This window comes from Phocoena phocoena, chromosome 11, assembly GCF_963924675.1.
Source record: "Phocoena phocoena chromosome 11, mPhoPho1.1, whole genome shotgun sequence".
NCBI lineage: Eukaryota > Metazoa > Chordata > Mammalia > Artiodactyla > Phocoenidae > Phocoena > Phocoena phocoena.
The window spans coordinates 41,960,190-41,976,085 of NC_089229.1; the positions used below are offsets into that span (position 1 = coordinate 41,960,190).

At 34.7% G+C, this 15,896-nt stretch overlaps 1 protein-coding gene across 2 annotated transcripts in view; it reads left to right on the plus strand.

Annotated features, from left to right (window-relative positions):
* Positions 1 to 6,124: 6,124 nt before the first annotated feature.
* The window catches only part of OSBPL8 (oxysterol binding protein like 8), a 103,060-nt gene continuing 93,288 nt past the window's right edge, over positions 6,125 to 15,896 (plus strand). For both annotated transcript variants that reach the window (XM_065886883.1, XM_065886884.1), the window contains exon 1: positions 6,125 to 6,155. The gene's annotated coding sequence lies outside the window, so the exon portion shown is untranslated. The remainder of the gene's footprint in view (positions 6,156 to 15,896) is intronic.

Here is a 15,896-nt window from a genome sequence, read left to right on the forward strand (position 1 = left end):
AAAAACCAAACTATAATGACTACAGAGTATTTTATTATGTGAATGTATTATTATTTATTTAATTCCCTGTTTTAAGTAGATTACTATAAATGATGTGATAAATATCCTTGAACACATCTTTTAGTATACATTCCTAGTGGTGGAATTGCTGTATCAAAAATGTAACTGCCTGGCAGATCAGATCATATTCTCTAACAGCGATAAACTCTAGTCCCAGAAAAATATTCCCTTAAAATCGCTCCTGTAAAACTCAGGGATAAAATGTGCACATGTGTGTTTTGCAAACGATTGCAGGAATATGAAAAAATTTATTTAAGTGTAGAGTGATGACTCCTGTTTAAAGAACAAACAGATCTCAGCTGCGTTGTATATCCCTCATTGAATTTCTTACTCTAAGAGCCAAAGATAACACTAAGTAGAACATTCTTTTTTTTTAATTTTCTGTTTTTTAAAAAATTTATTCTCTCTTTTTTTTTTTTTTTTTTAATTTTTGGCTGCACTGGGTCTGTGCTGCTGTGTGCTGGCTTCCTCTAGTTGCAGCGTGCGGGGTCTACTCTTCGTGTTGGTGTGCGGGCTTCTCACTGCGGTGGCTTCTCTTGTTGCGGAGCATGGGCTCTAGGTGCGTGAGCTTCAGTAGTTGTGGCACACGGGCTTAGTTGCTCCATAGCATGTGGAATCTTCCTGGACCAGGGCTCGAACCCCTGTCCCCTGCATTGGCAGGTGGATTCTTAACCACTGCACCACCAGGGAAGTCCAAGCACTCTTCAGATGTTTTATATAATTCTTCTTCAGTATTGTGGCTTCCAAGAGCCCACTGAAGTAGGATTGCTTCTCTGAGTACAACTTGATCAACTGTATTGGGGGAAGAGGTGCCGTCTGCTTGAAATTTTATTTTTAAGCTCTACTCATATCAGTGCTTGATAAGCTATTTGTACTTTCTCTTAAGCTCAACAAGTAAGTCAAATCAATAAAACAGGGAGGTGCCGTGCTAAAGGCAATGAAATCAAGCTATGAACCTCATGGTATTGTTTCTGTATTATATATATAGGGTGGCCATCTGTCCTGGATTGCTCAGGACTGAGGGGTTTCTCAGGTTGAAGGGTGTGATTATGAACTTCTACCTCTTCCTTTACACTGCTTAAAGATCACAAGTTTTATGCTAATTATAGATGGCATGGCAAATATTTAGAAGTACATTAAAGTAAAATCACATTTTTAATATTATGCTCTTTTCCTGATATTTGTAGACTAAAATCAGTAAAGATTTAGATAATGGCTATATTTCATGCTTTTATTTAAAGTACTGGTAGTATGCTATTGAATACCAAGTAGAAAAATTCTAGGCATGTTACTATTATTATTTTTCAGCTCATGCTTTCTGCCAAAGTAGAGAATTTATTTATATGATAAAAAATTTGAGATGACTGTATGGACATTGTTCAAGGGATAATTGTAAACATGGTAAGTTGCTCAGAGAGAGAAAATGTTTCTGTCATATCTTTTTTTTTTTTGCGGTACGTGGGCCTCTCACTGTTGTGGCCTCTCCCGCTGCGGAGCACAGGCTCCGGACGCGCAGGCTCAGCGGCCATGGCTCACGGGCCCAGCCGCTCTGCGGCATGTGGGATCCTCCCGGACCGGGGCACGAACCTGTGTCCCCTGCATCGGCAGGCAGACTCTGAACGACTGCGCCACCAGGGAAGCCCTGTCATATCTTAAATGCTCTTTTTCTGAACAAGCTGAGGAGAAAGTTCCTGGATTCCTTGAAATTCTAGCAGTATTTTGTTCTCTATCAAAAGCCAAGAAGAGTGGCTAGCTTTTTCTTTTTTTAAATATCTTAAAAGGTACTTGTATAGAGCATTTCCACATCAGTACTTCCACATTGTCCTTATTCATGGGTTATACAATATGGACCTGCACAGGTTAGGCCCAATCCTAAAAGCAGTAAGAATAAGAAGTGTAGTGTGCGGTTCAGCAGTGTGTAGAAGACTTCAGCGATGTCAGTTACTTGGTAAAATTAATATGTAATCTTCAATTACTTATATATTGTTTCCCAGTTAGCATCACTTGCAAATAATTCTGGGAGGATGATTTCACTTGCATCTCAACTTAATGCCTTTTTATCCACATCCTTCTGGGAAAGGTTTCTTAAGTGAAACTTATTTTTCATTGTGTTTCTGTTTCTATTTGTAGCGTTTCAGCTTTAATTCTTAGTTCTGTTGTTCCATTATAATGTATGTTTTCTGGAGGCTGTTCTTTTATCCTGTGGCATTTTTCAGTCTCCTGTGATGAAGCCATTCAGATCATATACCCTAACTATCACACATACCATAATTTATACTATTTTCTTACCAACCTAAACCTTTCCCTGTACAGGTCTGTGTGTCTAGCTGCCTACTTGACATTTTGACTTAGATGTCTGACAGGCATTTCAAACTTAACGTATTCCAAACTGAGCTACAGTTGGCCCTCCATGTCCAAGGGTTCTGCATCCAAAGATTTAGCCAACTGCAGATGGAAATTATTTGGGGGGAAAAAATTCCAGAAAGTTCCAAAATGCAGAACTTGGATTTACCACATGCTATAAGCTATTTACATAGCATTTTCATTGTATTTACAACTATTTACATAGCATTTACTTTGAATTAGGTATTATAAGTAATCTAGAGATGACATAAAGTATATAGGAGGATATACATGGGTTATATACAGATACTACACCATTTTATATAAGGGACTTGAGCATCCGCAGATTTTGGTATTGTGGTGGGGTGGGGTGGAGGTGGGAGGTGTCTTGGAAGCAGTTCTCTCTGGATACCAAGGGATGATTGTACCTATATTTCTCCCTGTAAACTAGCTTGTCTCACTGTCTTTTCCATCTCAGATTATGGCAGTTCATCCTTCCAGGTGCTCAGACTCCAACACTTGACATCGTTTTGATTCCTTTTTTTCTTTTACCTCATGCTTGGCCTGTTTGGAAATCCTGTTGACCTTACCTTAAAAATATATTTAGAACTTAACTACTTCTCATCACTGTCACTGCTCCCATCTTGGTCCAAGTCTCCTTCATCTCTCCCCTAGATTATTGCAGTAACCTCTGAGCTGATAATACCCTTGTCCCTCTGGTCTATTCTCAACATAGCAGCCAGAGCAGTCCTGTTAAAACGTAATCATGTATGTTACTCCTTTTCTCAGAACCATCCAGTGGCTCCCTATTTCATCCAGAATAAAACAGAAGGCTTGACTATGTCCTATAAAGTCCTACAGCTGTTTACTTCTTTGACTTCATCTGCTACTCTCCTGCTTGCCTTGTTTCCAGCCCTCTGGCCTTTTCACTATTCTCCAAACACTCCAGTCTTGCTATTCAAGTACTCTGCTCTGTACTTGATCCTCCCTCTCCCTGGAGTACTCTTCCCCTTTAAGTCCTTATGGTTAAGTTTCCTCATTTTGTTCAGTCAGCTTGGTAGTGAAGCCTTCTTAGGCCACCCTATCTAAAACTTTAACTCCATCTTCCCTAACATTTTATGTCTTCACTTTCTGCTTATTTTTCCTTAGTATTTATACTATATAATATACATCAAAATTTTACTTGTTTATTATGTTATTGTTTATCTTCCCTACTAGAACATAACTATCACAAGGACAGGATTTTTGTCTGCTGTGTTCACTGCTATATTTCTCAGTGCCTAAAATGATACCTGTCTATATAGTAGGTACTCAGTGACTATTTGGATGGATGGATGGATGATAGATTAATGATAAGAATAGACAGTGTTTACTTTGATTATTCTCCAGTGCCTCAGCCTGAGAAAAATATTGGATTAATACAATACATTCAGATTTATATGACACCAATATGCCTGAGGATATAATGTTGAAAGCATAATTTGAAATAAATGTTCAGAAGCTGTTGTGTATGCTAGGGATTATTTTCTGGGAGTAAATATATAAGGAGTACAGCTGCACAGAAGATGACATAGTGCTTTTAATCAACAAAATCTGAGAATTATACAGAACTGTACAATGAAAGTGAACTTGATCTTTTATCCTAAGTAGAAGACCAGCTCAAAAGCTTCAAATGTGACTGGCCCTTGTGAAATTAAATACTCTTAACTATGTAAATATGGTTAGAATCATTCTTTCCTTTAGGAAGTTATAGGTAAATCTAGGGAAACTGGTAATTATTCATATCAGTACAGGAAGATTTTTCCAAAAGATGTCTATGAAGGATTTGTAAAGTTTGCCATAGTTGTCTCTGTCAGGTTCTGAACTTCCTTCAGTTTTCCAATATTATATTAGTTATTTATTGATATATAACAAATCATCCCAAAATTAAATGGTAGAAATCAAGCATTTATTATCTTACAACTTCAGTGAGTCAGGAATTTAAGAGCAGCTTTGCTAGGTGTCTCTAGCTCAGAATCTTTCATATGGTTGCAATCAAGCTACTGGAGAGTGGGAGCTGCCGCTGAGGGGGTCAGGAGAGGCGGGAGAGAAATTTCCAGGGTCACTTAGGGTTTGTGGACAGACCTCAGTTCCTTTGCCTCATGGGCCTTTCTACAGGGTTGCCTCATGATGCAGCAGCTGGCTTTCCCCAGGATCATCTATCTAGGAGAGAGCAAGAGACCACAAACAAGGTTGAAGTCATAGTCTTGTTACAGTCTAATTTTGGAAATGACATCCTTTCACCTCTGCCATTTTCTGTTCATTAGAAGTGATTCAGCAAGTCCAGTATATGCTCAAAGAGAGGGGATTATACACCAAAAAGTGGGGATCACTGGGGCCATTTTAGAGGTTGCCTGCCACAAATACTTTAATCTCTTCCCACATGCTTGCTAGCTGTAATGGATTTGAGCACAATTATTTCGTTGTCACTAAAGCTGTATTTCTTTTTAGTTTATCTGTGAACTCAGTTTATAGAAGAATGAATTTAAATGGACACCTATAGAAAAAATGAATAGAGCAAATGCCTTTAAAAGCATTAGAACATAATTTTAAGCATTGTGAAATAACCATCACTTTAGGGAAGTAACAGGGCCAAGATTTTTTTTTTTCCCCTAGGAGATAGCAGAAGCCCTAAAGCAAACAACTGCTACTTTTTTTTTTTTTTTTTTTGGTCAAAACCAATTAAGATTCCCCATTCCCTTTAAATAAGACCAAACAATAATGTCATTAGTGGTGGGAACTTTTTGTTTGTTTGTTTAATCACTTCTGATACGTTTCCATGTTTGGTATTTGAAATGAAGGAGAGAGCTAAGGACTCTGTTCCTGCCAAGGGAGACCAAAACACTTGTCTATACGTGACATTTAGTGTAATGCTGTTTATTAAAATAGTTACTAGACAAAGATCAGCAGTCTTTTTCCTGTTTCTTTTAGTTGATTGCAAGTTAATCATTTAAGAATTGGATCTTCTGACTTCCTAGAGACTAGTAGCTCTAGATTATATGCTTGATATTAGTGGGTCCTAAGAAAGTTTTGCCTAACTTAGTAAAATTTATTGTTCTTCTAATCAATACTCTTTGTTTTTTTGCCATTTGAGAAAAAAATTTGTTCCACTTTGTTGATGTCTCTGTAAAAGCTCTTTGCACATGCTTGGCATAATATAAGCACTCAGTAAACTCCTTTCTTTATGTAGAAGCATCCTGAATTTCTATGTAGTGTTAAGTGCTTTCATGGCATGCAGAACTAATATTTAATAGTGCATGGGTGTTATATATTTTTAAGCCACTTGAATTTAAATGAATAACTTTTTGGCTGTCCTTTACATTTCTAAATAATTTTTTATCACTCCTAACCCATATCTTGAATTATAGTTGAAAGTAATTTTTCACTTGAGTAATTTTCAAAACAAAATACTTGGGTGATTTCATTTTTCTCTTTCCACCTTCATTTTCCAAAATTAAAACAAACATAACACCTAAGCCAATGTCTTTTTATGTGTGGAAAAGAAAATTCCTTGCGAATTATGATTATTAGAATTGATATGCATGTGCTTTCTACTTATAAAACTAATGCTATTTTCCTTGTCCTTTTGTTTCACTGCTGCTTCAATCCTGATACATTTTGCTTCTTCCTGATTTGGATTGTATTTGTTTGCTGCTCAATTACCCTGCATTAAAAGCTTCTTGGTGATAGCAAAGATGTCCTTGGGCCATCAAGTAAGTAGCTAAAGTTTGAATGGCATGTTTGGAGACATGATAATATTTTGATGTGTACTTAGAAAAGGCATGTGGTATTTCCATTTTGGTTATTAAGTCTTCTGCTTTTCTTTCCAGGCATTGAAATATAAAGTAAAGAATATGAATGATCATTCAGTACCCATCTGTTGTCAGTGTCCATCTGAGATTGATAGTGTTTGTATATTTACATCCTGATTATCTGAATATGGATTATTTATTTAGCCAGTTATCTACTTCATAATTTATAAGTTGATAATTCCTAAATTATGAATTAATACTTCTTTATAGTATCCTTTCTACAGTCATCACAAAGCATAGATCAGAGCACTGTGAGGCTGGATATAGTACAACAAATTCACTGCCATATGAAAGTGAGAAATAGTGTCTTATTTTGTCAGAATTTTTACATAATAGATACTTTGGTTATGAAAAGTTTTTATGTATACTTTGGTGATTTCATAAGTGACCTGTTTTATCTAGGGATTTAGAAGATACACCCTTTAAATTTATGTCCAAAAAAATTTTTCTTGACCAGACGCTGTGCTAACTTCAGGGGATACACAATGAATAAAACATGTGCCATGCCCTTAAGATCATTATAAACTAGTAGGGGAGTTAGACCCATGAATGCATAATTTCAAAGCTTTGTGACATATTAAAAGTCATAGAATTACTGAGGTGAATGAAACTTCAGAGATCATTTAATAAAGCATTAATTTTGTAGATGAAGAGCCTGAAGCTAAGAACTTAAATATCTAAGGAGTTAGAATTGGTTGCTAGTTCAATATGTCATCTTCTGGTTTTCAGAAATCAGAATGAAACTATCATTTTACTGAATTCAAGTCTAACCAAATAATTAAGATATTACTGCATCATAAATCAGACAAAGATTTTAACTTTATTCAAGACCAATGTGGAAATTATATCAATTTAGGATGTTTTAGTATTTATTCCTAAGTAATTGACTGTAGTAAATCAATTCACCACTTTGGGGCTCATTTTTGTTATTGGCTAAAGAAGGGGACTGAGCAAGATAATGGCAAAGTTTCTTCTAGTTGTAAAATACTTTGGTCTAGATTAGTTGCTGTTTTCTCTAATAATGGTTATAGTATATTTGTGATTTTGTTTTCTAAAAAGAGAGGTAATTTAAAGTGATATGCTAAAATTCCTTTTTTATTCTAATTGCAACAATTCATAGTATTTTAAATATATTGTTTATTATACATCTCGCATTATTAGAATAGTGAAATTTAAAAGTAGAAAAAGTATACAAATCCCAAAACATTTTTATGCTTTCTTGTTCAGGCTTACTTGTGATACCTGGTAGATATTTTCAATGCATTTTTCAGTTACTTTAATTACCTCATATATTTAGATGTTGGCTCAGGTGAACTGATTGGCAGTGCTGAACTTTACAAATAGAATTGCATTTTTAGAAATTTTTTGTGGTTATATATTTTAAGCATATGTAAATTAAAATATACAACATATAGTAGAGAAGAGTTTATATTGTACTCTGCCAACTGTTTAAAGACAGGCTGTATAATTATTTACTGCAGACCATATATCTGTTTGAGTGAAAAGTAATTTCACATAGTACTTCATTAGGATCTGTACAATTGAATGAAAAAACTATGAAGATCATATTCAAATTACTTATGTATTTGAGAAAAGGTATATCCCCTGTAAGGGGTTATTTAGGATTTTCATAGAGATTTGTATGACTTTAAACAATTACTTTACTTATTAGTTTTCACTTAGATTAAAAGCAAACACGAGACTTTGAGGCTTGTAATATTCTTCAGATTTTGTATTGATGAGTTGAATTCAGAAAGAATGGTAGTTATAGAATCATATTCTCTTAGAAGTTACAGTATGTTAATTATATTACTATTATTCCAGTGTGATTAGTTTTTACCATATTTAAAAGTAATATGACTAGCAAAGTAGGTGGCTTTGCTTTACTTTGACTACAAAGTAGAACCAGGAGAGGGCACTATAATGCTAATATCTTTAGAAGGTTAGGCAGTTGATTGAATTACCAGAAACTGTTTTGGAATCCTGCAGTGATTCATTGGTCAAATATCGATCCAAGCATTTAGTAAGTATTTATTGTCAGTTTTATACAAATGAAAATAAAGTCACTGCCCTTTATATGTGAATAGTCTACTATTGTGCAAGTGATATAGGACATCAAAATGATTTTTATATTACGCAAATGTTCTGTATAGTTAATGTTTGTGAATGTGGTGAAAGAAAACAAATTTTAAAATGCTTTCTGTTTTTTTTAAGGAAATATACTCTGTGTATTGCTATTTCTATAAGCCCTCTCATTTCAAGGTTATCAAAATCATAAACAGTAATACCTCAATAAATAAGGAGTTAGAAAGGGGTGAATAGAACTAAGTTTACACTTTTCCTTTTTTATATAGTGAAGTTATTCAAGACTTAGATATGTATGTCTTTCTTATGGAATACTAAAGCATACTTTAATTCTTTTAGCTGTCCTTATAATGTATTTAAATTAGCCTTAAATGTACTAATACTATAAAAGAATATATGAAGCATATGTAAATTATAAAGCATAATCATACAGTGAGTACATATTGAACCTACCATTCAACTACAGAATTTGAATCCTACAAATGCCTCATGTCTATCTATGTGCTTCTTCTCTTTCCTCTCCCTGTGCCTCCCCCCACCCAGGGGTGATGACTAATTTGTTTTTTTTTGTTTATTATTCTTTGCTTTTTCAAAAATAGATTTTTGGGGTTATTTTTAGGTTACATATGTATCACTAAGGTTTGCTAGGTTTTTAATTTTATAGGAATGGTATCATGCTATATGTCATCTTCTGTGACTTGTTTTTTGTAGTTAACATTGGATTTCCAAGATTCAGCCATGTTACTGGGTATAGATAAAGACCATCTATTTTTAGTGCTATATACTATTCCATTATATGCCTGTACCACAATATATTAATCCATATTGTTTTCAATTGATGAATATTTAAGTTGCTTTGATTTTTGCTATTATGAACAGCATTGCTATGAACGAATCTTATTTTTGTCTCTTGGTACACACATAGAAGAGTATTTCTAGGTATAAAGCTAGGAGTGGAATTTTTGGACCCATAGGATATGTGAAATTCAATTTTATAAGCTCTAAATGGTTTTCCAAAGTGCTTATATCAGTTTATATTCTGCCAGCAATGCTTAAGATGGCTCACTGATCCCATCCTTAACCAGTATTTGGCATTATCAGACTTACTAATTTTTTTCAGTTTTACTGAGTGTAAAATATTTATTTCATTGTGATCTTGATTTGTTTTTCCTGACTGCTAAAGAGGATGAAAATCTTTTTGTACATTTATTGGCCATTTGCATTTCTTCTTCCATGAACTAACTGTTCATGTTTTCCCACCATTTTTCTCATTTTTAATTAAAAATTTTTTTAATTGAGGTATAATTGACATACAACATTGTAGTAGTTTCAAGTGTGCAATGTAATGATTCCATATTTGTATATATTTTGAAGTGATAACCACAATAAATCCACTTAACATCCATCACCATACATTGTTACAGAATTTTTTTTCTTGTGAAAAAAAATTTCTTCTTCTTTAAGATTTATTTACTCTTGTGATAACTTATAATGGAGAAGAATCTGAAAAAGAATATAGATAGGTAGATATATATATATATATAGATAGATAGATAGGTAGATATATATAGATAGATAATTGAATCACTTTGCTATACACCTGAAACATAGTAAATCAACTGTACTTCAATTTTAAAAAAGATTTACTCTCTTAGCAAATTTCAAATATGCAATACAGTATTATTAACTCTAGTTGCCATGCTGTACATTACATCCACATGACTTATTTATTTTATAACTGGAAGTTTGTACCTTTTGACCCATTTTGCACAAGCACAACGCCATCCCCCTCTCTGGCAAACTGCCAATTTGTTATCTATATCTGTGAGTTCAGTTTTTGTTGTTGTTCTTGGTTATTTGTTTAGCTGCCACATATAAAGGAGATCATATGGTATTTGTCTTTCTCTGACTTATCTCACTTAGCATAATGCTCTGAAGGTCCATCCATGTTGTCACAAATGAAAAGATTTCATTCTTCCATTGATGGACACTTAGGTTGTTTCCGTATCTTGGCTATTGTAAATAATGCTCCAGTGAACATGGAATGCGTATATCTTTTCAAATTAGCGTTTTCATTTTCTTTGGATAAATACCCAGAAGTGGAATTGCTGGATCTTGTGGTAGTTCTATATAGGTTTACTTTTTGAGGAACCTACATACTGTTTTCCATAATGGCTGCACCAATTTACATTCCCACCAACAGTGCACAAGGGTTCCCTTTTCTCCACATCCTCATCAATACTTGTTATTTCTTGTCTTTTTGATAATAGCAATTCTAACAGGTGTGAGGTGATACCTCATTGTGGTTTTGATTTGCATTTCCCTGATGATTAGTGATGTTGAGCATCTTTTCATGTACCTTATGGCTATTGAGCTATATGAGTTCTTTATATATTTTGGATATTAACCCCTTATTAGATATATGATTTGCAAGCATTTTATTCCATTCATTGTATTGATGGTTTCCTTTGCTGTGCAGAAGCTTTTTAGTTTGATGTAGTTTCACTTGTTTATTTTTGCTTTTATTGCCTTTACTTTTGCTGTCAAATCTAAAAAATCATTGCCAAGACTGATGTCAGGAAGCTCACTTCCAGGGACTTCCCTATTAGTGCAGTGGCTAAGAATCCACCTGCCAATGAAGGGGACATGGGTTCAAGCCCTGGTCCGGGAGGATCCCACATGCTGTGGACAACTAAGCCCGTGTGCCACAACTAATGAGCCTATGCTCTCGAGCCCGCGAGCCACAACTACTGAGCCTGCGTGCTGCAACTACTGAAGGCCGTGCACCTAGAGCCTGTGCTCTGCAACAAGAGAAGCCACTGCAATGAGAAACCTGCACACCGCAATGTGAAGCCCATGCACCGCAGTGAAGAGCAGCCCCCGCTCGCCTCAACTAGAGAAAGCCTGCGCGCAGCAATGAAGGCCCAACACAGCCAAAAATAAATTAAAAAATTTTTTAAAAAAAGAAAAAAAGGTCACTTCCAGTTTTCTTCTGGGAGTTTTATAGTTTCAGGTCTTAAATTTGAGTCTTTAATCCATTTTGACTTAATTATTTTGTCAGAAAATAAGTGGTCCAGTTTCATCCTTTTGCATGTGTCTGTCTAGTTTTCCCAACACCATTTATTAAAGAGACTGGCCTTTTCCCCATTGTATATTCTTGGCTTCTTTGTCATAAATTAATTGACCATATATGTGTAGGTTTATTTCTGGGCTCTCTATTCTGTGCCGTTGATCTATGTGTCCCTTTTTATGCCAATACGACAGTGTTTTGATTACTGTAGCTTTGTAATATAATTTGAGATCAGGGAGTGTGATGCCTCCAGCTTTGTTCTTTCTCAAGATGGCTTTGGCTGCTCGGGGTCTTGTGTGGTTCCACACGAATTCCATTGGAATTTTGAGAGAGATTGCATTGTCTATAGATTGCTTTGGGTAGTATGGACATTTAAATACTATCCCTCCAATCCATAGCATGGTATATCTCTCCATTTTTGTATGTCTTCTTCAATTTCTTTCCTCAGTGTTTTACAGTCTTCAGTGTACTGGTCTTTAAACTCCTTGGTTAAGTTTATTCTCAGGCATTCTTTTCAATGCATCCTCCCATTTTTCTTTTGCATTTTTGGTCTTTTTCTAATTGATTTATACGAGTTTTTTTTTTTTTTTTTTAACATATTCTGGATACCAACTCTTTGTTAATTATATGTGTTGCAAATATCTTCTCTTGTTTTTTTTGATTTCTTTATATCTTTTGATTACATTAATTCTTAATTTTTTTTCTTTCTTTTTTGGTTAGTGCTTTGTTGTGTCTTTTTTTAAATTTTTTAATTTTATTTTTTTATACAGCAGGTTCTTATTAGTCATCAGTTTTATACACATCAGTGTATACATGTCAATCCCAATAGCCCAATCCATCACACCCCCACCCCCACCCCCTGCCGCTTTACCCCCTTGGTGTCCATATGTTTGTTCTCTACATCTGTGTCTCAATTTCTGCCCTGCAAACCGGTTCATCTGTACCATTTTTCTCGGTTCCACATATATGCGTTAATATAAAATACTTGTTTTTCTCTTTCTGACTTACTTCACTCTGTATGACAGTCTCTAGATCCATCCACATCTCAACAAATGACCCAATTTCGTTCCTTTTTTATTGCTGAGTAATATTCCATTGTATATATGTACCACATCTTCTTTATCCATTTGTCTGTCAATGGGCATTTAGGTTGCTTCCATGACCAGGCTATTGTAAATAGGGCTGCAATGAACATTGGGGTGCATGTGTCTTTTTGAATTATGGTTTTCTCTGGGTATATGCCCAGTAGTGGGATTGCAGGATCATGTGGTAATTCTATTTTTAGTTTTTTAAGGAACCTCCATACTGTTCTCCATAGTGGCTGTATCAGTTTACATTCCCACCAACAGTGCAAGAGGGTTTCCTTTTCTCCACACCCTCTCCAGCATTTGTTGTTTGTAGATTTTCTGATGAAGCCATTTCTAACTGGTGTGAGGTGATGCCTCATTGTAGTTTTGATTTGCATTTCTCTAACAATTAGTGATGTTGAGCAGCTTTTCCTGTGCTTCTTGGCCATCTGTATGTCTTCTTTGGAGAAGTGTCTATTTAGGTCTTCTGCCCATTTTTGGATTGGGTTGTTTGTTTTTTTAATATTGAGCTGTATGAGCTGTTATATTAATCCTTTGTCCGTTGATTCGTTTGCAAATATTTTCTCCCATTCTGAGGGTTGTCTTTTTGTCTTGTTTATGGTTTCCTTTGCTGTGCAAAAGCTTTGAAGTTTCATTAGGTCCCATTTGTTTATTTTTGTTTTTATTTCCAGTACTCTAGGAGGTGGATCAAAAAAGATCTTGCTGTGATTTATGTCAAAGAGTGTTCTTCCTATGTTTTCCTCTAAGAGTTTTACATTGTCTGGTCTTACATTTAGTTCTCTAATCCATTTTGAGTTTATTTTTGTGTATGGTGTTAGGGAGTGTTCTAATTTCATTCTTTTACATGTAGCTGTCCAGTTTTCCCAGCACCACTTCTTGAAGAGACTGTCTTTTCTCCATTGTATATCCTTGCCTCCTTTGTCATAGATTGGTTGACCATAGGTACGTAGGTTTTAAAGGATTCCTCTTTAAAGAAATCATTTCCTATCCCAAATTTATAAAGATATTCTCTTAAATTTTCTTTAAAAAGCTTTCAAGTTTTGCTTTTTGCATTTATGTTTTTAATTTCATAAAAAATATTCTTTGTGTGTTGTATGAGAGTGGAACCTATTTTTCCAACATGGATGACCAATTTTCCTAGTATCAATATTATTAATTGCATAGTCTTTCCTACCTCTGGCATATATACACTCTCCACATATGCATGGGTTTGTCTCTGAGAGCTCTCTGTTAAGGTCTTTAGATCAATTTGTCTCTCTCTATATCAGTACCATACATTTTAAATTTCAGTAATAATTTTTAGGTATTAAATGGATATTGGATTTAGTAACTCAATAAGCCACCATATACTTTATGATAATGAAGTTTCATAAAAATATAAAATTTGTTGATTTGATTCCTTCAACAAAATTCTTTTGAACACCTTCAGTATGCCAGAATCACACTGGGACTTGAGGATTTATGGAAAAATAAGGCAGGCAAAACTCCCTTCTCATGGAATTAATGGTCTCATGTAGAAGGCAGATAATAGACAAATAAATGATATAATTTCAGATGCTGATAAGAGCTACAGTGAAAATCAGGTAGGGTAAAGTGATAGAATATAATTATGGTAGAATGGGCACTAACCAAAACAAAAAAAAACCAAAACCAGAATTGATAAATTGTATTATATTAAAATTAGGAACTGACTTATCAAAAAGCACAATGAGGGGCTTTTCTAAAGAGATGACATTTGAACACAGACAACAAAGGATGAGAGTGGTCAATAATATGAAGATGTGGGGTAGAAGTATTCGAGGTAGAAGGGAAAAAAGATATAAGGGCTGCGACTGGGGCAAGATGGCATGTTTGAGGAATACCAAGAAGGCCATTATGGCTGGAGCCAAGTGAATAAAGAGGAAAATGGTAGAGAATGAGGTTGGAAAGATAAGCAGGGGCCAGACTGTTGAATCTTTAGGCCATGGAATTTATTGCAAATATAATGGAAAGCCATTGTGGATATTTCTCCTTAATACAAATCTGATTTATGGTTTACAAAGATTACCCAGGCTTCTGTATAGAAAATGAACTCTACACAAGGCAGGGAGCAAGATGCTAAGTCCGGAGACCAAGTAGAAATCTGCTGCTCTGATATTGGTGGTAATGCTGGCTTGGAACAGGGTGGTAGTTGTGGAAGTGAGAAGTAGGAGGATTCCAGATAAATTCTGAAGATAGAGTATAAAGATCTCACAGATGAGTTGGATATGAAATGTGAAAGAAAGAAAAAATATCAAAGAATACATCTAAGGGTTTTTGGCCTGAGAAAGTGGGGGAAGGAAATACTGATTGCATTAACAGATGGGAGAGAGGCAGGTTTGGAGGATAAGGAAAGGCAAGAATGGTTCTGGATAAATTTGAGATGTCTGTAAAATAATAGAGGTGATTATAAGGCAGGTAGTTGGATATGTGAGTTTTTGAGTTTAGGAGGAGATAAAAATTTAGTAGTCATCAGTATAAGGATCTTTTTTTATGGACTTGATGGGAAAATAAATTTTTTATATCTTTACTTGGATGATAAGTGAAAGTATTTTTTAGTTTTTACTTTAAAATTTAAGGAGCTAAAATATAATTTTGATAACTTTAGCACAATTTGAAAACATAAAACAATTAGATTTAAAAGATATAGTGATTAAAAATGTGAATATTAAGTTCTCATTAAGTTTAAAATTACATCTAGACTGAAGACAGAATCATCCTCTCTCAAGATAAAACTAAAGTTTTCATAGACTGAAAAGCAGTTATATAAAATGAGAGGATGGAGATCCTGGGGTACTGTGGATTTGCTCACGATTTGCCCTACTCCTTCAATGAGTATTTTTCTCTTTTCTGCCCTCTCTGGAACTGGACATTGCTCTCCTCTATTAGTAGCTTTGTCAAATGGGTGAATAGCAGCCTTAAACACTAGATTGATTGTTGGGACAGCAAGCTTTTGAGACCAGACTTTGAACCAAATTGTTCTGAGTTAGAATCTTACCTCTATTACTTAGTCTTAGGCAAGACAATCTCTGAACCTAAAGTTTCCCCATCTCTAAAACAAGAATCACACCTACTTTCCATGAAAATTAGAAATTAGAGTAGAAATTCTAGTGAATATAAAATACCATTTTATACTGCTATTAATTTGTATTTTTTCTCATTACTAATGAGGTTGACTATCTTTTCATATGTTTACTGACCATTTGTATTTCTTCAGTGAAATGACATTGTCTTTTGCTTACTGCTCTATTGGCAAATATATAGAGTTAATAACACAATGAAAGGTTGACAGTAAACCTTGGAGTACTTTCATTATCAGAATATGTACTTTCATTTTTATGAGGTCTATAATTTGTATAATTTGACTCATACCTATAAATT